The sequence below is a fragment of the Corythoichthys intestinalis genome, chromosome 9, assembly GCF_030265065.1.
Source record: "Corythoichthys intestinalis isolate RoL2023-P3 chromosome 9, ASM3026506v1, whole genome shotgun sequence".
NCBI classification, from domain to species: domain Eukaryota; kingdom Metazoa; phylum Chordata; class Actinopteri; order Syngnathiformes; family Syngnathidae; genus Corythoichthys; species Corythoichthys intestinalis.
In genome coordinates, this window is record NC_080403.1 from 3,679,467 (window position 1) to 3,700,788 (window position 21,322).

A 21,322-nucleotide genomic window follows, 5' to 3' on the forward strand; every position below is an offset into this window, starting at 1 on the left:
ATATTTACGTAAAGTATATTCAAACTGCCCTTTTTTTTTTTTGCTTCTGTCCTTGAATTGAGACTGTTTTACGTCCATATCTATAAAGAATTCAGGGATTTAAGTATTTATTCACAAGAATTTCAATGTAAAAAGCTCTTTACTGTGGACTCGTGGTAAGGTGGCGCCACAGTGAACTTAAAAACGAGCCGCACATTCGCCATATTTATGTAAAATAAATGCTACCTGCATGGTTTTCTTTTGCTTTTAACCAAGAATCGAGACTGTTTTACATCCATATCTGTAAAGAATTCAGGGATTTAAGCATTTATTCACGAGAATTTCAATGTAAAAACCTCATTGTTTTGCTGTGGCGGCTATGTTGGATTTTGTATCTCTAGATTTTAATTTAGACATTTCTGCGTCCATATTAAAAAAACATTCAGCTTTTACGTGTTTTATTTTATGTAATATTTCAATCTAATAACTTTCAGTGAAACACCACGGTCCTACACCAACCCCTAAGCCGACGGCAACAAGCAGATCTTCGTCTACTTAGACCCTGTGCACCTTTGGAAGAACATCTACAGCAGCTTCCACAATAACAGCTGTATGGTGCTGCCCAGGTGTCCTGGGGCTAAAGTAAGTGGCCAGCATTATTCACTTTATTAAAAAAATCAATCAAAACACATATCTTTCTAAAACAAACATGTTTGTAGAAGCCTGAGAGGATGAGGACAGCCTGATTCTTGAGCCCGAAGGTGCTGGCCAGGTGGGAGAACTACAAGTCTGTCAAGGCTGTCTACAAGTTGACCCAAAAGGTGCTGGCACGCTCTTCGATCTAGAAGCAGAGCGTCGGGCTCATCTTGGCGGTTGTCAACCCCAACACGGTCGCACGGGCAAGGAGGAACATGATGGTCTGATGACAGTCTTTTGACGCCGCTGTCAAATAAAGTGTTACCCTTTTAACTCAAATAAATCTGGACAGGACTATAAGCCGCAGGATTCAAAATGAAGGAACAAAGTAGCGGCTTATATTAAAAAAATTACGGTAATTTAGGTGAAAACAATATTTTCCATGGCACACAAGACACGACGCCACTGCACAGAGGTCGAAAACCACTGGACTTAAAGTATATGACCTATTGTACTGCCCACACTGAACTTGAAGTCGCCATTCCAATCAAAAGCAGCAGCTTCACACATTTTTCACTTCTTCACTCATTTTCACTCATTTCACTCATTTTAGGGAATTGTTTTCATGTTGTGACTTGCACTCTTTGGCTATTTAATTCTATTTCTTTTTCTTCTTCATTAGTACTCACCTAAAAGGTGGGAAATCGTGTCCCGAGGAAAGGTTCCACCCTGTCGGCTGAATTCACCTCACTTCATCTCATCTGTCACAAGAGACGGATCACCCTGTTTAAAATGTAAGACAAACAGAGCGCATCCTTTTCAGACAACACCAGGGTATTTTTTTCTTTTTTTAACTTAACCAGAAGAAACACAAAAACAGCTTGTTATGCCTTTTGACAGGCTTCGCTAATGATGACTGGTGCCCCAGTTAGCTCACTTTGGTTGACAGCTTGTACAATAGTAAATCACCAAGGAAAGAAAACCTTCAGCTGACAAAATGGGGAGAATGAAAAACATCCCGAATATTTATGAAACTGTTATTCTGACAGATGAATTTCTAGAGCACTCCTTAGTAAAACACACACATGCAGGTTTCCACATTTGAGCTGAACACGAGAGAGCGCCTCCCCTCCGTTGCCGTTTGGTGATGCGTGAGGGAGCTGTGGTGAGTCACCGAGATTGCCGTGTGAACTGAAACGACATCCTATAAGTCCCTCCTGGCCTACATGTTTCATGACACACATTACACATTTCCGAACGAGGATTATATAACAATATGTGTGGAAGTATGATGACAGTTGGCCACCAAGGCTAAACATGGCCTTAATTTAGATCATGTGCACTAGAAAGCTTAAGCTTGTACTTCATTGTCGTGACAAACATTTTCTAGACTGGGAAAACACAAGAATTGTCACATTGAATGGCGTGTGCAAGGTTTTCTGACTAATACATTACCTGCCGTCCCACTTACACAAAAGATTAAGCTTCCGCCTGACCACATACGATGGTTTACAGTTACAAGCACTTGGAACAGAGAAATTACCTTAATGAGTAACATGCTACTTCACCAATTTGAAAGACAAATGTGTAATGTGATCATGTTGCACCTACAAACACGTAACAGACAAGAAAAAATACATTGGAGGATTGTACAAGTGGGGATAGATATTGTAGATGGGGCTGGGGCTGTGGCTGCACGTAGTGGTGGCAGTTGCACTGGGCTCAGGTTGCAAGGGAGAGAAATTTTGTCGACTGAGCCCTTCACTAGTCTAAAGTCGCCGTATATAGGTAGTCCGCAGGTTACGAACGAGTTCCGTTTCTACGCTGGCGAGTTAAACCAGATTTCCGAGTAAGTCGGAATCAAGCCTTTAAGTGTCCCTTTGTAACCATCCAACAACTCCAAATGTATTATATTTTGTTTAATCGTGGACGATACAGTGCCCTCTGGTGGGAGCGTTGTGTCTGGCTGGACTGTCCCCTTATGACTGAAAACATAGATAAAGCACAGCTGCGCTCTGGTTTGGGCCACATAAAGCTGTAAGTTGTTTCAGCTAATATATGTTTGTGTATGAAGGACAGTCAACAGACTTTGAGGGACCTGGGGACAAGAGACCATTATAGGGCTCTCCCACCCCACCCCTGACACCGGCTTGTCACGACAACATACGCAGTACTTTTAACGCTTTGCAAGCAATGACAGTGTGAATTTTCAAATTATTTAATTTGAGACGGACAGTTAAATTTAACAGACCGTAATGTGATTAAACAATTTTCATCTATTGTCCCATGTAGGCTACATACAATACAACTGAGAGTGGTATGCCTTCCTGCTAAGCAACAAAACAGTGTAACTAAACATCCTGTGCCTGTCCCCTCCACATCCCTGGGGTTATCAAGCCCTCAAACAGTGATGCGCCTAGATTTTTTTAACAAAAAAAGTCATCAGTGAAATTCTGTTTTTGAGCAAGCTCACGTTAAATGGAGAGCATGGCTAGGTTGTTAACCCAACATAAATCCAGCCGCCGGACCAGAGTCTGTTCAGCCACACGCACCTGCTCCCTACAGACTAACATATAGCCCTGATCACCTTCTCTCTCCTCAGCTCCACGCGAGCAGCATGTCTTGTCATACTGCTGCTCAATAGGCTACAAGTGGCCGGTGACAGACTCGAATCAGGCTTTGGTCAAGGTGATTGCGAATGTAAACGTTCAGTGTTAGCGGCTGTTAGCACTTACCGACATCACCGTCCACAGCCAACTCTAGCCATAATTCTCTGGCTTCTTGACCCCTTTTAAAAACGTCATCATTTTTTCTTGTTCACCTCGTATCATCTTCATCTCTCTTTTTTCTTTTTTCTGCGCACCCGATTTATGACGACTCGCCATGTTTAGAGTTTATAACAATGACAGATTTTAATTTCCCGCTTCATGGCACGTACCTCGTGTAGACTTGAGCACGCCAGAGAGGGGTTAAACCATTCTCTGCCAAGACAGAGGGGGTGGGGGGTGTTATGCAAAAAAAGGAAAATATATATATTTCAAATATTTAATATGTTCAAGTTTTTAAGTATATATAGAGTAGAACATAATATTTAATCAGACAATGATTTAAGTAAAAAAAAATATTTCAATGTAAAGTAAAATATATTAAGGGTCATTCAGGGGCCCCATGGTCCTGAGGCCTGGGACAACATACAAGGTTGCCCCCCATAGTCCACGGGCTTATGTGTATTCATTTATAATTAAGTTCACAGCTACAGTTTGTGGAGTTATGTGTGAGCGATTTGCTATGAGAAATTTAAATATGTTAGCATAGTAGCATTTAAGATAGCAGACTTTTGTTAGGCAAATTAGGCTAATTTGATCTACTAATGTTACATAATGATCAGACAAGATGGACGTTTGAACACCAATTGTTTTGTGTCAAGTGTTTTATGGTTAAAATGCGTGTCGTTTTGGATAGAAGTGTACATGTGTGTGTTACACCTTTACAAATTGTCAAAAGTAAAGGAAGTAAAAAGCTTCAAAAAAGCACAATTGCCTTGTTTGCTATCTGTAAAGCTGAACAACTTCACTTTGAGTGAGGACAGAAATATTCATATTAATAAAATAAAAAATAGGATGAGGTACAGTAACATTAAAAAAAAAAAAAAAAAAGCACGATTGAAGACAAATTAGTGTACGGACTCCGGTGTCGCAAAGTCGAAATGGCGAGTATGTATGTATGTATGTATGTTGTTTCATAAATTATAGCTGATATATGCTATATTATTGTCTTTTTTTTTTTTTTCCCGCCGTTTCAACTACTAATGTAGTGACAATTTATCTTAATAAATCACTCATTCAAATGCAATAAATTGTTATTCTTAAATAAAACACAAACTATATTAAAAATAATAAATATTATAAAAAATAAGAAACAATCACAATGCATTTTTCACAATGCGTTTTCTGCCAATTCGAGGTTGCTGGTGAAAAGTTGATTTGATCCAAATGACTGTCATCTTTTTCTGCAAAGTGCTTTTTCACTGCCAATCAGATTTTTCATAATGGGTGTCATTTTAAAGCTTATTCTCAGAGTAGAATGGGAAGTATGTGAGATTAACTCCAAAAATCTTTATTTACATGTTGAACATGATGTGCTTTTATTTTGAAATGTTCACTGGAAGCATGTACACTAAGCCGCTAACTGTAAGCTTTACACTCAGTAAAAAATTCACTTGTCTTCTCTTTTCATCATGCATCGTGGTGTCAGTAATAGATTTTTTTCTCTTTTTGCATCGTTGCATCGTTTGCAAGTGCTGTAAACCAGCGAGTTTTCATGTTTCAAGTGTCACCTTTTAACCGCAAGTTTGTATTTCGGAGAACACTGCCAATGTTTTCTAGCAGGCTATAGTGGTTAGTACATTGTCTTTTTTCCATTAGCCTCAATGTAGAAATGCTAACACTTTACAATGTTTAATATAGATATATTTCCTTATTTTGTATCTCCGAACTTCAATTCTGCAGTGTATTGATGACCACTAAACATCTATGAAAGGAACCGGAGTGTCATATGCAATCAACACGCACTTGTGCTGAGTGCAAGCAGCACACGCAATATACCATGCACACATGAACGCACGCGGTGATAAGTCGCAGCTGGGAAAATTACCACCCTCATTTTTATTTATCGACTTATTGCATATCGCGACAAGCTGAATTCAAATGACATACTTGCTCTCCTTTGTGCGGAAGCTTGTAAGCCCCGCTTTTGTTGGCATGTGTAAAATGTGAAAATCTGTTATGCAGATCTTTATTATTTGGGTTTAGGGGCCCCGGTCCTAATCCTCGCCCTGGACTCTGATCTGATTTGTTCTGCCACTGAGCCGTGCAGATATTTACTTTAAGACAGCAGTGGTTATCACCTACTCATTTAGCATTTCTGTTTGTGCCAACAGCAGAAACAATGATCATGTCATGCACGGACCGCTGCGAAATTGATGTCTAATGTATGAATGTGTCAAAGGGAATGAAAGCACCTGTCGTGATTCCCGGCAAATAGAATCGGCATATTCACATATACAGTAGCAGAAACTACTCTTTTTCAAATGCACCTCCTTGTGTCTGTCTGCCAAATTACAAACACCCGGTCTAAAATGTCTCCTTGGTCTACATTTGTACTCGACAAGAAAATAGAATCTTTTAATCTCAAATCCATGGGCAAGACATTTGAATTTTGAAACATCTCCACCACCCCCGCGACCCTTGTGAGGATAAGCGGTTCAGAAGATGAATGAATGAAGTAATTAAATGAATGTTATGGAGAGTGCTTAAAATGATGGCATTAACACTAGAAAACCCAACATTTTTTTAGCCTACTGGAAAGCCCAGAAGGGGATCAGATGATCCCCACAACTCTGGGTATCCACAATTAGCATCTGTATATGTGCAAATGAGTGTGTCATTGTCTCTCAAATAGGCCACTCAAGCACACAAGCAAACAACCTTACTCTAACCCACAAGGGTTGGTCAGTTTACACTGACTCTTGCCATGATAGTTTCAGTTATTATTTGAGAGTTTTATTTTTGAATATGGTTTTATTTTATTCATTCACTGCTCTGCCCATTTTTTCTTCTTCTCCTATAGCACACACAGGCAACTTTATGTATAAATTACTGCAATGAAATAAACAAACGCACAGACCATTGCAACGTGTATAAAGTTATAATGAATGAAATAATCAATACATTTGTGACGACAAAAAAATCTCAAATGTTTTGGTCTCACAACCCAACCCAAGTGTGATCAGCTCTGCCATGTGGCTTTCTGAATGCAAAGTGCTAACTACGTCAAGGGGCGGGGGATGTGCTTATCTTGATGACCGAGCTAGTGTGAGCGAACGACAGTCGACTGGCGGGGTGGATTTGAACAGGAGCAGGAAATTATGGTGGCTGAGAGGTGTCAGGCGAAATGCAAAGTCTCAACACTTTGCAAATAGAAAAAAGCATGAACCCCAACTGCAAACGCTTTGCAAAAGAAAAAAAGCATGAATGCAAACCACCACAACACGATCCCCAGTTCCTAAAGCGCGATTGCAAATTGGCAAAAGCACGAACCCTAATTGCCACAACACAACAGCAAATGGTTCGCAGCACGAATGGCTCAGAAGGCAAATGCAAAGACACAGCAGCAAAAATCCCGCAACAGAACAGCAAAATCCAACAACACGACGGCAAGAGGATGACCTGGAAGTACAAAAAAATTAAGATACAAAAAAAAAAAAGGACGACATATTGTATATTGCTGTATGTGCTATCTGATCATCTCTACGGACCTCTGTGAAGTTGGCCCCCTCCCCCCCATCAGACATATTTATATTAAAATGATGTCAATCGTTTGTACTGTAAAAGCTTTGTTAGTGCTGCTTTCGTTCTAGAGATATTTACAATTCTTTTTGGGTAAATCTGAGGTCAGCTAGCCCCCCATTTCAATTCAGAATTGTGTCTGTCATTTGTGCTAGTTTGTGCTGCAACGGTTTTGTAGATCAGTATTATGCTTTTATTGAGATATTAATTTTAAGTGGTGACGTCACTCGTAGCTTTTCCTTAGCTTAGCTCCCGTGGCTCATAGAGCATACCAATGGCAGCACTTCAGGACCATTTTGCAGTAAATGAGGGGCTTAGAGTGACGTCATCACTCAAAATTAATATCTAAAGCCCCCCAATTTACTGCGAAACGGACCCGAATTTGTTTGTGTTATGATCGTGCTTGTTAGGTAGGTAGCTAGGACACCCCTCTGTTATTGGGAGTTGGTATGCTGCATTAGCCACGGGAGCTAAGCTAAGGAAAAGCTACGAGTGACGTAACCACTCGAAATTAATATCTGAATAAAAGCATAATACTGATCTACAAAACCATTGCAGCACAAACGATTGACACAATTGTTAATTGAAATGGGGGGCTAGCTGACCTCAGATTTACCTATATAAGAATTGTAAGTATCTCTACAACGAAAGCAGCTCAAACAAAACTTTTACAGCACAAACGATTGACATCATTTCTATATAAATTTGCGTCTGATGGGGGGGGGGGGGGGGGGGACTTCACAGAGGTCCTTACAGATAGTCACAAAGCACATATAGCAATATAAAAAGTGTCGTCCTTTTTTTTTTTTTTTAACTTCCGGTCATCCTTTTGCCGAGTCCTTGCTGAGTGAGGCTGCTTTCTCTTTCGCTACTACTACTAGTCAGGCTAACTTTCAGACACTTATTTCTTACTTGCCTACTGTAGGTTGATAAATTTGTAGGTAGATTTGTTTATTTCTTGGTCAAGCCAAAAAAAGTTCTTTCAATCAAAATATATATTTTCAATCGAGAAAAAAAAGTCACTTGAATGAAAGCAAAATGTGTTTGAACAAGTCAGGCTGCTGTTTCTTTACTTGCAACCAGCCATTAGCTGTGGAAGGGGGTTGGGCGTCAGGCTACTCTCAGACACTTTTTACTTGACAATAAACTGCTAAACTTCTGAGGATATTTTGACAGTATTTTAATACTTCTAATTTATTCGGATGTATTTGTTTGAATACCCTCTACATGTTAAAAAACAATTTTGAAAAGATCAGTTAACAATTTACTGTGGATATACATTGATATATATAGATATTCAGAAATACTACAACAAAGCACACCAAGCAACAGTGGTAACAAGAAAAACACCTTACATGAAATGGCTGGAAAAAAATATGCAAAACTAGTAAATACCACTCTTGGTTCAGAAACAAGCTATCATTCAGGCAACTTTTGCATTCAAACACAGTTTGCTTTCATTCAAGTGACTTTTATTTTCTATTGAAAATATATACTTTGATTGAAGGAACCTTTTTTTTGGATTGACTAAGACATACAAAAATCTACCTACAAATTTATCAACCTACTGTAGGCAAGTAAGAAATAAGTGTCTGAAAGTAGCCTGACTAGTCGTAGTGGCGAAAGAGAAAGCAGCATCTCTCAGCAAGGTTTTCGCCCATCCCCCTCCTCAGCTAAAGTAGCCTGACTGAGCCTGTTTCGCCCCAAACCCCTCTTCCGCTAAAGTAGCCTGACTGTCAGACACTTATTTCTTACTTGACACTAAACTGCTAAACTTCTGAGAATATTTTGATAACAGTATTTTAATAATTCAAATTTATTCGGATGTATTTGTTTGAATACCCTCTACATGTTAAAAAAACATTTTTGAAAAGATCAGTTATCAATTTACTGTGGATATACATTTATATTCATAGATATTTAGAAATACTACAACTAAGCACACCAAGCAACAGTGGTAACAAGAAAAACACCTCACATGAAATGGCTGGAAAAAAATATGCAAAACTAGTAAATTCCACTCTTGGTTCAGAAACAAGCTATCATTCAGGCAACTTTTGCATTCAAAAACATTTTGCTTTCATTCAAGTGACTTTTATTTTCTATTGAAAATATATACTTTGATTGAAGGAACCTTTTTTTGGGATTGACTAAGACATAGACAGATCTACCTACAAATTTATCAGCCTACAGTAGGCAAGTAAGAAATAAGTGTCTGAAAGTAGCCTGACTAATAGTAGTAGCGAAAGAGAAAGCAGCCTGACTCAGCAAGGTTTTGCCTAAACCCCCCTCAGGTAAAGTAGCCTGACTGAGCCTGTTTCGCCCATCCCCCTCCTCAGCTAAAGTAGCCTGACTGAGCCTGTTTCGCCCCAACCCCCTCTTCAGCTGAAGTAGCTTGACTATCAGACACTTATTTCTTACTTGACACTAACTGCTAAACTTCTGAGAATATTTTGATAACAGTATTTTAATAATTCTAATTCATTCGGATGTATTTGTTTGAATACCCTCTACATGTTAAAAAAACATTTTTGAAAAGAATAGTTAACAATTTACTGTGGATATACATTTATATTCATAGATATTTAGAAATACTACAACTAAGCACACCAAGCAACAGTGGTAACAAGAAAAACACCTCACATGAAATGGCTGGGAAGAAAATATGCAAGACTAGTAAATACCACTCTTGGTTCAGAAACAAACTATCATTCAGGTTTCATACAATGGTGTAAATATTACATTGAATTTGAAACCATATTTGAATTTGAAACAAAACTAAATTAAACTGAACTAGTGCTCCACATCTGTGTGCATGTGTTGTGGACCCTTCCGTTTGTTACAAGTGTTTGTTTTGTTTGCTTTGCTTAAATTCAATGAAACAAGCTTGATACATCCAAATAATACTCTAACAGCTGATGACCAGTATTATCTACTCTCAATGTGTTTTCTTCAGTCAGAAAAGTGATAGTTAAAAAAAATTAATCACGATAAAAAGTGCACTATTTAGGGGTGTACTAAATAAAAAATCGACACCACTTATTGTAATGCTTGTTCATTGTGTTTCTTCATTTGTAATGTTTGGTTTGTTTTTCAGTTTTGCTAAACGCACAAGTGCACTTAGTGCACTTTTTATCGTCGCTTTTGGTTACGTAACAACTGTTCGAACGGACTTATGACATACGCGAGTGTAAAGAGGTGTCCCAATTCTTAGGGTGATGTTTCAAGCCCTACACCTTACCCCTACCCCTTATTGCTTCATTTGAAGGGCCAAGGGGTGGGCCGAGGGGTGGGCCGAGGGGTAGAAATGAGATGGGCTCGGCTTGGGGGCGGATCCCAGGGTGTCCCAAAATGGGACACCCTTGGTAGTTTTAGGAAGCACCAAAACCCCTGGTGGTTCTAGTGTAAAGCAACATAGGATAACAATGACAAAACAACCCAAATTTAATTTCTGAAAGATTTATTTGTTCCCATGACACACAGTCCACCAGCAAAAACGAGGCGCTGCCAAATAAAGAAGCGTACGGGAGGAAAAAAATGTCTCATGTGTGTCAGAAATGTGGCCGATTGACTTGTGGCTCATGCTGTACGCCTTACCCAGTGATGTGTCAGGATTGTATACAGTACACTGTACAGTTTTTTGTTTTGCTCTAAATAAATCTTTCAGAGATTGAAATTCGGTTATTTTGTCTTTGTTATCCTACATTGGTTTAGGCTTAGAGTCTACATTATAAGCCTGCTGGAAATGGATTCAAGATGAAAAAAAAAAAAAAAAAAAAGGATTGCTAAAATATAGTTCAATATACTATGAAAGTCAACCTGTTCAGCTACACATCCACATTAGGTCTGTGGCATATTTACTGTAGCTAAATGCTTCATTCCCACATACATACACATTTGCTTTTTTTTTTTTTCTTTCTCTATGTAGAGATAGAAAAAGACTCCCTTTCCTCCCACATTCCTAAGACGTGCATGCTATGCTGATTGATCATTCCAAATTGTCCGTAGGCGTGAGTAACAAACAACCACCATCAACGACCACAATAGATGTGCAAATTAGGATCAGATGATCCCTCTCTGGGCACAAAAGGTATATTCATCAACTGATCCCTCCTTGGGTTTTCTAGTGTTAAAGGTGCCCAAGAAAAAAGTTATGCGCACCAGTGCAACCAATGCAAAAAGTAAGTGTGGAGCCTTGGTTATGTATATTGCAATGTTCATTTTTTTCCCATATCAATCAGGTGCATCCCAAAAAGAGCTATTCAAGTTATCTGGTGAAAATTCTTCTAGTTCTAATATCGCAACGTAATATCGCAATATATTGCAAACCCACAAAAAATAGTTTTTTTTCCAATATCGTTCAGGCTTAATTAGGGTGACCATATTTTGATTTTCAAAAAAGAGGACACTCGGCCTGACCTCGAGATACTTGAATTTTACTCAAAGTTCACTCAAAGATGCCTATATCACTCTAATATATAATGAATATAATTTATAACTGTGCCTCCTCCGTCTGGATAGGAAAATTCAGTTGTATAAATTATGTTGCCATATAGTACATTTTATATACTATATGTAAATATATTTTTTTTACTCAACAGGTTACAGGTTACTCAACAGGCTTTATTTTTTTGAAAAAAATAAACACTAAAAAAGCACACAAAAAAATTAAATAATGATAAAAAATGATATGATGCAGGTCCATGGAAATGTAGTCCAGTCATTACACACACACAGTAGGCTATGTGCCAACCAAACATTTTTATAAATTACAACAGCATAAAAAAGAAGAACTTATCCCCCTACTATTAGGAGCCACGTCAACACAGGCAGGCGCTGCCCCCCCACCGGCCAGAGGGATTCTCATCAAATGGGTTTACCCATGTTGACAATTACACGCCTCTCTAATCTTTTCAAGTAGGTGAACTTGCACAATTGGTGGTTGACTAGATACTTACAGTATTTGCCCCACTGTATGTTTTATACTCAGTGTTGGGAGTAACGCCGTTATAAATAACGCCGTTACGTAACGGCGTTATTGTTTCAGTAACGGGGTAATCTAGCTAATTACTTTTTCCGCCGTTACAACGCCGTTACCGTTACTGACGGTCAAAAGCGGTGCGTTACTTACTCTGAATAAATTGAAGAAGCTACCAGCCGTGTCGAGTCGACTCTGCTCTGTTGATTTGTCATCCAAGACTTGGGGTGCGTTCAGGTTCGAGAATAGCGCACATACTTCTGACTCCAAGCTGTTTGTCCCTGCTCATTCAATTAGACAATGCTTTCCAAAGTTTGGTAACGTTTCTGTGTTTGCTACACCTGATGCTAGCCTCGTTCCCATCTCCCACTGTCAGCCAGCAATAATTCTGCTTCCATCTTGAGGACGGCAGGCGCTTTGAAGGCTACGTGAATTGTTGGGAAACGAGCCTACCTAAATGCAGCCCCTCGAGGGATGCGATGGAAGTGATTGTGATTGGCTGAGGGTTAGTGTCATGTGTCGTGGTAAGCCAATCAGAGCCGGTGATTTCACAAGCAAACCGGAACAGCGCGTGCGGCAAACACACATACGCAAAACAGATGCACAGGGTCGGGATGGCAGAGCATTCAGAAGAAAAATTGTCCTTTAAGAGGTGGAGCTATAGACACTATTTCAAGTTTGTCGAAATTAAAGGAAAGAACCTGCATGTAATGTGTAATTTATGTCCCGGGGCAAAGCTTTTGTCGACATCTGTGGTAAGCAATTCAAATCTGCTGAAGCACCTAACAAGTTAAACTACCTGTCTGTTTTTCTCTATTCCACTGACTCAAATACTGCTCACAAAATTTCAAATTCTTTGACATGCAACAAGTTCTTTTTAAAGTAGCGGAAATAGTTACTTTCCCTGGTAACTAGTTACTTTTACTATAGAGTAATTCAGTTACTAACTCAGTTACTTTTTGGAAGAAGTAGTGAGTAATGTAACTAATTACTTTTTTAAAGTAACGTGCCCAACACTGTTTATACTCCCCAACACCCCCGGGAAAAAGTGGAAGAGGTAAAAGGTGCAGGTAATCCCAGTGTTATGACGTGCCTGACTTAGGTGATTTCGACTTTATGACGCTGGAGTCTCGTCTGCCATTTTATCTCCTGTCGTTTTTTTGTTTTGTTTTTCTAATAATGTTGACTTTTGTTTTGTGATGCATGCTTTTAATTATGCAGGATGCATAGAGCAGGTGGTACTTCCACATAATAGTTAGGGAGCATGTTCAAACAAAGAATGCATTTGCAAAATGAGAAAGAGCACACGCACACCCACAAGGAAGAGCCCATTTGCACACACGAAGAAGTGGCGCAGCCGAGTGAGGGCAAGGTAACATATTATAGCTGCAGCATTTGTGGCTTGTGAAGCATCCACAGAGGCAACAACTGTATATAGCAACTTTTGTACGGTTTATTGTGGTGGTGATGATGATGTTGATAATGTGTGGACGCTAACTGATACTTGCAAATTTTTGTGTGTATTGTTATTGCTGTATCACCAGCTAGTTATAAATGCAAATTTGAATTCCTGTTATTGAAGCCGAAACTGATTGAATTTCATTATTATTTTAGTTTTTTTTCTGCAAGTGTTGATGTAATGAGGAGCTGAATAAAGTCATCAATCCACAGGGAGGTCTGACATCGTCATTTTGGAGCTTAGGTCGCCATCTAGCTAGGACTTAGCAATGACGTCTTGGCGAGGACAGTACAATGACGTATAATACATGTTTTTGGTAGTTATTTTGAGATTTGGGGGGTATTTTATGCATATTTGCGTTGAAGGAATTATTACTCAAGTATTAAAACCTGAACTCAACAAGGTGTTTATGCTTTACTCATTCATCGAAAGCCTTTGATCAGACCAATCAGAGCAAACTATTTCTTATGTTGACACAAAGGGGGGTGCCCAAATATATCATCCGTATTGTAGCCTTCTGGTATGCAAATCAACTTGCTCACATTAAATGGGGTTTATTCTTGCTTCAAAGTACCCTATTGGCCCGAATATAAGACGGCCCTGATTATAAGACGACCCCCTCTTTTTCAAGATTCAAGTTTGAAAAAAGACTTTTTGAACAGCAAATTAATTTTTATACAGAAAATAATTACAGTACATCCAAAACAAATGATTATAACAATATATTTAAGAGAAAGAAGCATGTTATTTTGCCTCATTCAAATCTTAATATCTGAACATTTAAATATGTAAACTAAAGTGCAATTCCATTCGTAAATGAATGGCTTCTGGTTTTTGAAATGTAAATAAACCAATCTATTGTGATAAAACAACAAAATTGCAATACCTGCATTAACCATCAAAGTGAAGTCTAACTGTGACTGTAGTCTTCAAACAAATCTGAATAAGAAAAAACATTGCAATAAAATAATGCAAACTGGTTAAACTTGAGAGTAGCTGAGATCTGTCATGACAGAACATCGCTTCAATGATATCTGGCGCCATCAAGCGTCATGAATGGTTATAATGTCTAAACCACGAATATAAGACGACCCCCTCTTTTTCAGTCTTATTTCAATGCAAAAAACACCGTCTTATATTGAGGCCAATACGGTAAGTAATGGTGTGAGGGAGGGTACAAGAGTGTCAACCGTCAGCATCTGAATGAAAAGGGGCTCTATGCTAGGATACCCAGGAAGACCCCACTTCTGACCCAGAGACATAAAGAAAGCCAGGCTGGAGTTTGCCAAAACTTACCTGAGAAAGCTAAAAACGTTTTGGAACAATGTTCTCTGGTCAGATAAGACTTCAGTAGAGCTTTTTGGGAAAAGGCATCAACTTTGAGATTACAGGGGAAAAAATGAGGCGTTCAAAGAAAAGAACACCATATCCACAGTCAAACATGGCGGAGGTTCCCTGATGTTTTGGGGTTGCTTTGCTGCCTCTGGCACTGCAAAGCTTGACTGTGTGCATGGCATTATGAAGTCTGAAGACTACCAATAATTTTGCAGCATAATGTAGGGCCCAGTGTGAGAAAGCTGGATCTCCCTCAGAGGTCATGGGTCTTCCAGCAGGACAATGACCCAAAACACACTTCAAAAAGCACTACAAAATGGTTATAGAGAAAGCACTGGAGGCTTTAAAGTGGCCGGCAATTAGTCCAGACCTGAATCCCATAGAACACCTGAGAGAGATCTAAATATGGCAGTTTGGAGAAAGCACCCTTTAAATCTCAGAGACCTGGAGCAGTTGGCCAAAGAAGAATGGTCTAAAATTCCAGCAAAGCATTGTAAGAAACTCAACGATGGATACCGGAAGAGGTTGTTTGCAGTTATTTTGTCTAAAATTTGAGCTACCAAGTAGTAGGCTGAGGGTGGCAATACTTTTGTCCGGCCCATTTTGGAGTTTTGTGTGAAATGATAGTGATTTAATTTTATTTTCATTCCCTTTTGTGTTTTTTCATTGTAAGCAAAATAAATGAAGACATTACTACCAAAACATTTGTAATTGCAATCTTCTGGGAGAGGTTTCTGAGAGCATTATCTGACAGAATTGCAGGGGTGCCAATACTGTTGGCCAGCACTGTAATAATAAATTAATGCAACAAATCGGGTTGTAATGTGGCCTTTGTGTTTTGCCTGCTGTTCCTGAACGCCCCGTTTGACTGACGGGAGAGTGAGAGACTAGCGGAAGAGTGGAAATTTTTTACTTTTCATGGCGGGGGTAGGGGGCACCGGTGAGCCACGCTGTCTGGCAAGTTCACTCACACGCACACCACGCTCATAATTTTCTATCATTTTCTTCTTAATTTCAATGGTAAGTACTTTTTCCTTTTTTCACCACCTGCACTAACCTTCTTGGGACATGTTGATTACTCTCACAAGAAAATCCGCCATGCGTCCATCTTACGAGTAAACAATGAAATTGCGATGCTGTCATAAATCGTCGTATTTCGAGCATGTCGTCATATGTCGAGACAAATGATGAGTCAAATTTTACGTGGGATATCAAAAAGATCAAATGTGGAAGTAACATTTGACTGGACGCTAAGCTACTAAACCCAGATTGTTGATTATGTTATTGTACAGTTTTGATGTATGTTCCATGCCTGAATGTGCATCTTTGGTTGTATGGGGGACGGGAAACTGATAAGCATATGCTTCATTCCATCCGCCTTTGTCTTCTTCTTCGGTTCCTTCAGGAAAATCATATCACATTTTGTAATTTTCAATAATTGTCAATGATACCGATAATGATGACAATAAAATTCCATTCCAAATTCCAACACTGTACTATCCACGACCCGGCAGTGGAAATGCTCCCAAATGTTATAGTATACTACCTGACCCGCACTTGACCGCTTGATGGAAACACGGCTTAAGTGAAATAGTTTTATATCATCTCTTCTGGCGTTCTATGTGTTTGTAAAATTGCACAGTTAGAGTAATGGTTATAGGCGTAAAGATGCATGGCCATTATTGATGATTAGCAAATGCACTGTGATATACTGTATATAGAAGGATCAAAAAGCCTCACTACTCAGATGTGAAGATTAAAGGGGATGTTTCCATCTACTCAGAGGGTTGTAGAGCATCTGTGCATCCACACAAATCTGTGTGTGTGTGTGTGTGTGTATGTGTGGTTTATAACGGCGGTGCTTTTGATGTTCCATCACGATGGCACGGACAGCAATGGTAATCTCCATGGTAACCGGTGCACAAGAGCTGAAGGGAATCTTGTAGTTATCGTGTGCATGATTCCATCCGATGAGCATGTAGGCGAGTGTTTAATATTCGGAAAATTGCTTCAGAATGTTTCATCAAAATTGCTCCAGATAGGGAGGGTTATAATGACTGATTCGTCAATGAACTGATTGTTGATTTTTCACCTCGTGAGGCAATTAAGGCAAAATGAACTGCACTTCTTGGCAATCTCCAGCAGATATTCAGTCTCAATTATTTTACTGTCTAAAGGAGCACAGCATTAGTTCAGCTAAGGCTTACATCCACGCAAACCACTGTTGTTGCATGACCCCTCCAGGCAATATTTTTCAGCCTAATGCAACAATAGAATGAAAAGATGAGTTCGGAACATTCACAGAGAGACTCTCCCACCCAAGAATGGAAAAAAGAGAGTAAATGAAAGTCTGTAGTAGAAGATATGTGTCATTGTAGAAATGACACTGACATACAATGCTTTTTTTTCTGTTTCTTGTCCTTATTATGGTCACAGGTGAGCTGGAACCAATACCAACTGACATGAGGAAAGATACACGGTTTATCTTGGACTGGTTGTCAGTCAATCACATAATGTACACAGAGCACACAACTTTAGGCCATATTGTCTACATGTTACGTAGCTAGTGAAGAACCTTAGGGTTATACATCTGCCGTAACACTGGCGGTGTCAAAATAAATACATTTTGAATCAACCCACACACCACATTTGCAAGTTGGTAGTCATGAGGAGTCAGATTGGTAAACCCTAGCAAAAAGTATGGAATCACCAGTCTCAGACGAGCACTCACTCAACATTTTGTTATGTAGAACAAACTCTGATAAAAAGCTTGAAAAAATAATAAATTAGTTCAAAAGTGCAATTCTTTAGCATTTAGAAACACTAAAAGAAATTAATAAAAAACATTGTGGCGGTCAGTAAACGGTACTTTTATTGAGCAAGTGCAGGGAAATATATATGGGATTACTCCATTCTAAGGAAAAAAATATGGAATCACTCCATTTTGAGTAGAAAATACAGACACACCCAGTCAATTACCTTTCCTTAATTGAGCCACTGCCTCAGATTAGGTCTGCTCGTTAGTCAGCAGTTAAAAATAGTTCAGTTATCACACCTTGGAGGGCTGCTGGACCAAGTGGATTCACAAGAATCATGGCTCCAACAAAAGAGATTTCTCTTGAGACCAAGGAGAGGATTATCAAACTTCTTGAAGAAGGTAACGCTACACGTATGTTTACTAAAGATGTGGGCTGTTCACAGTCAGCTGTATCAAAAATCTGGACCAAGTACAAACAGCATGGCAAGGCTGTTAAAGTTAAGCGTACTGGTAGACCGAGGAAGACTTCCAAACGTCATGACAAACAACCAATGGCCATATGTCTTGAAAGCAGAAGATGTACAACAGGACAAATGAAGAAGAAATGGGAGGAAGCTGGAGTCAAGGTATGTCACAGGACTGTGCAAAATCGCCTAAAGGAAATGGGATTTTCAGACAGGAAAGCTAAAAGGATGTCATCATTGACACTTAAATAGAAAAGAACAAAACTGCAATGGGCTAAGATGAGGCAGTCATGGACTGTGAATGATTGGATGAAGGTTATTTTCAGTGTTGAGTCAAGAACTTGCATTGGGCAAGTTGATGATGCTGGAACTTTTGTTTGGTGTCGTTCAAGTGAGATTTACAAAGATGACTACCTGAATAAGACATCAAAATTCATTCAGTCCTTGATGAGATGTGACTGCATGTCAGGCAAAGGCACTGGGGAGATGGCTGTGGTTAAATTTTCAATAAATGCACAAGTTTACATTTTAGACAGCTTTCTTATCCCTTCAATTGAAAATATGTTTGGGGATAATGAAATCATTTTCCAAGATGACAATGCATCATGCCACAGAGCTAAAACTGTTAAAGCATTCCTTGGAGAAAGACTCATCCAGTCAATGTCATGGCGTGCAAATAGCCCAGATCTCAACCCTATTGAAAACCTATGGTGGAAATTGAAAAAAAAAAAAAGGTCCACAGCAAGGCTCTGACCTGCAAGGATGATCTGGCAACTGCAATCAAAGACAGTTGGCACCAAATTGATGAAGAATACTGTTTGTCACTCATCAAATCCATGCCTCAGAGACTGCAAGCTGTCATAAAAGCCAGAGGTGGTGCAACTAAATACTAGAAATGTTTCTTTGTTTGTTTCTCATGATTCCATATTTTTTTCCTCAGAATGGCGTGATTCTATATTTATTTCCTTGCACTTGCTCTATAAAAGTAACATTTACTGACCACCACAATGTTTTATATGCATTTCTTTTAGTTTTTCTGAATGCCAAGGAGCTGTACTTTTGAACTAATTTATTATTTTTTCAAACTTTTTATCTGAGTTTGTGCTACATAATAAAATGTCTGAGTGAGTGCTCGTCCGAGACTGGTGATTCCATACTTTTTGTTAGGGGGTCGTATCAGCAGTATATCAGTGAATGAATAAATGAATAATAATATGATGATTATGATAAGAAATAAACATCAGCAGGTGCAACGTAAACTTTTTACCAATAGTTTTAATGACTTTTCCAAAACCTTTTACTGATTATCCAATACTGACAAATTAACATGTTTTCCAGGTATTTCAAATTTGAAAAACTGGGGTTTTAAATGATTCATGATTGCAATTTGCCAGGTTCCAAAAAGCTCCCATGGCTTTTAAATCAGTGGTGTTTCAAGGCTTTTAATCGAGTGAACTCTCGCACTAAATAGCTGATTACTCGGCAATTCATTTTGCTGGCTTTTAATTGCAGTTGCGCAAAGAAATGCCTCATTAAAAATGCAGAAAAACTTTCATTCACGCTTTCATACATTTCCAGGTTGGTTTATGTGTGTGGTCCCCAGCGAGCTGTCACGCTGTCAACCTAGACATATAAATGCAATACTAACAGCATACATACTATGTTGACTATTTCATATGTGTCTGTTGAAGGCATTGGCAGATCTACTATTCAGGCGAAGTAGGCGATGGCCTTAGGCCCCCAACCAGTAGGGGGCCCCAACCAGCTGCCCCTGCACCAACAAGAAAGGGCCTGGGCCACCGGAGCAAGCAGCACCTCCAACTTTTGTCATGTATAATTATTTCAGCATACCAAACAAAAAAAAAAAACAAAAAAAAAGAAAGCCATTTGAATGCTGCATCTATATTATCTCCCCCCACACACGCATGATGACCCGGGACTGTGGCCAAAAGATTTTAGTGATAGCAAGCGGTGTGCTATAGTTAAGAGACGGCCGGTTCAAATCAATACAGACTTCCCTAAAAGCGCAGACGGTCGGAGGTTTACATGGAACAACTATTACATCTTCATGAAAAATGGAGAAAAGATCATCAGGTCCTGGGTTGTTTACTTCCTCCTTGCCGGTAAGAGCTCTTACATGATCATAATGAATATATTGTATGGTTGTATGTGGAATGGATGTATTTGACAACGTGTAGAGCAATGAGTGTGCACCCCCAGTCTCGCTACTAATTGTCCGGGAACATTAGGAAGGGAAACGTGTCCCGATTGTTGTCCAAACCACGGCGTGAGTTAAAAAAAAAAAAAAAGCGTGTGTCATGTACACCAGCGCAGCTGCTGCCTAGTGCCTGCGTGTGTGTGCCCGTGCGTGCGTGCGCACGCGTTGTCAGTGACGGAGCCACTCCGTCACACCAAGCAAAAGACTGTGTTCTGTGCTTTTCTTGCCGGTTGTTTGGAGATGTAAGCAGGCCCACACAGCTGAATTACAGTGGTTTTAATAATTGGAAAATTATCCAGGCTAATCTCAAGGCACATGAGAGATTCCCTTTGCACACATGGATAGCAGGCACACATTGAGCAATAATCTAAAGTATGGCAAGGCAATTGATCAAGTGAGGCAGCATCTCATTAATGTTGAAATCTTAAAATGGGAAGAAATTCTGTACAGATTACTTGCTATTGTCAATTATCTAGCAGAACGTAATCTGGCATTTCGAGACCACAGAGAAAAATTAAATGAGCAAGGCAACGGCAATGTCCTTGGTCATTTTAAATTTATGGCCAAATTTGGCCTGATAATGAAGGAGCACCTGAGGAGGATTGAAGAGAAAGACCTGGCTTAAACATACCTGAGTAAATCCATCCAGAATGAAGTAATCAGCCTTGTTGCACATTACAGTGCACCACCAACGCCTGGCATGTATTTTATTTGTTATATTGTAATTGTTCATCTTCAGACTCGATACATACACACACACAGTCTTTCTCTCTGAAATACAATCTATATGACGCTATACGTATATCCTCACTCTTTGTATTAATCTAGTGAAAGGTTGTATATTGATAGGGGCCTTTGAGGCTGCCTTTCCTGCTTCTTTTGTGTTAAAGAAACATATGAAGAGGACCCCCTGGCTATGTTTGCCTTGTGCCCCAAAATTGGTAGATCCGCCACTGGTTGAAGGTTAAGGAAAATGGTATTTATGCTAATATGCTAATCGATATTCGTAGATAGGCCTGCTTCCATTGTTTTAGTACAAAATAAAGAATTTAAAACCATAGTGTAACCAGGAATAAAATACATCTAAAATACGAGTGCATGAGAAATAATGTTTGTGTGGGCCTTTTCATTCATTCATTCATTTTCCA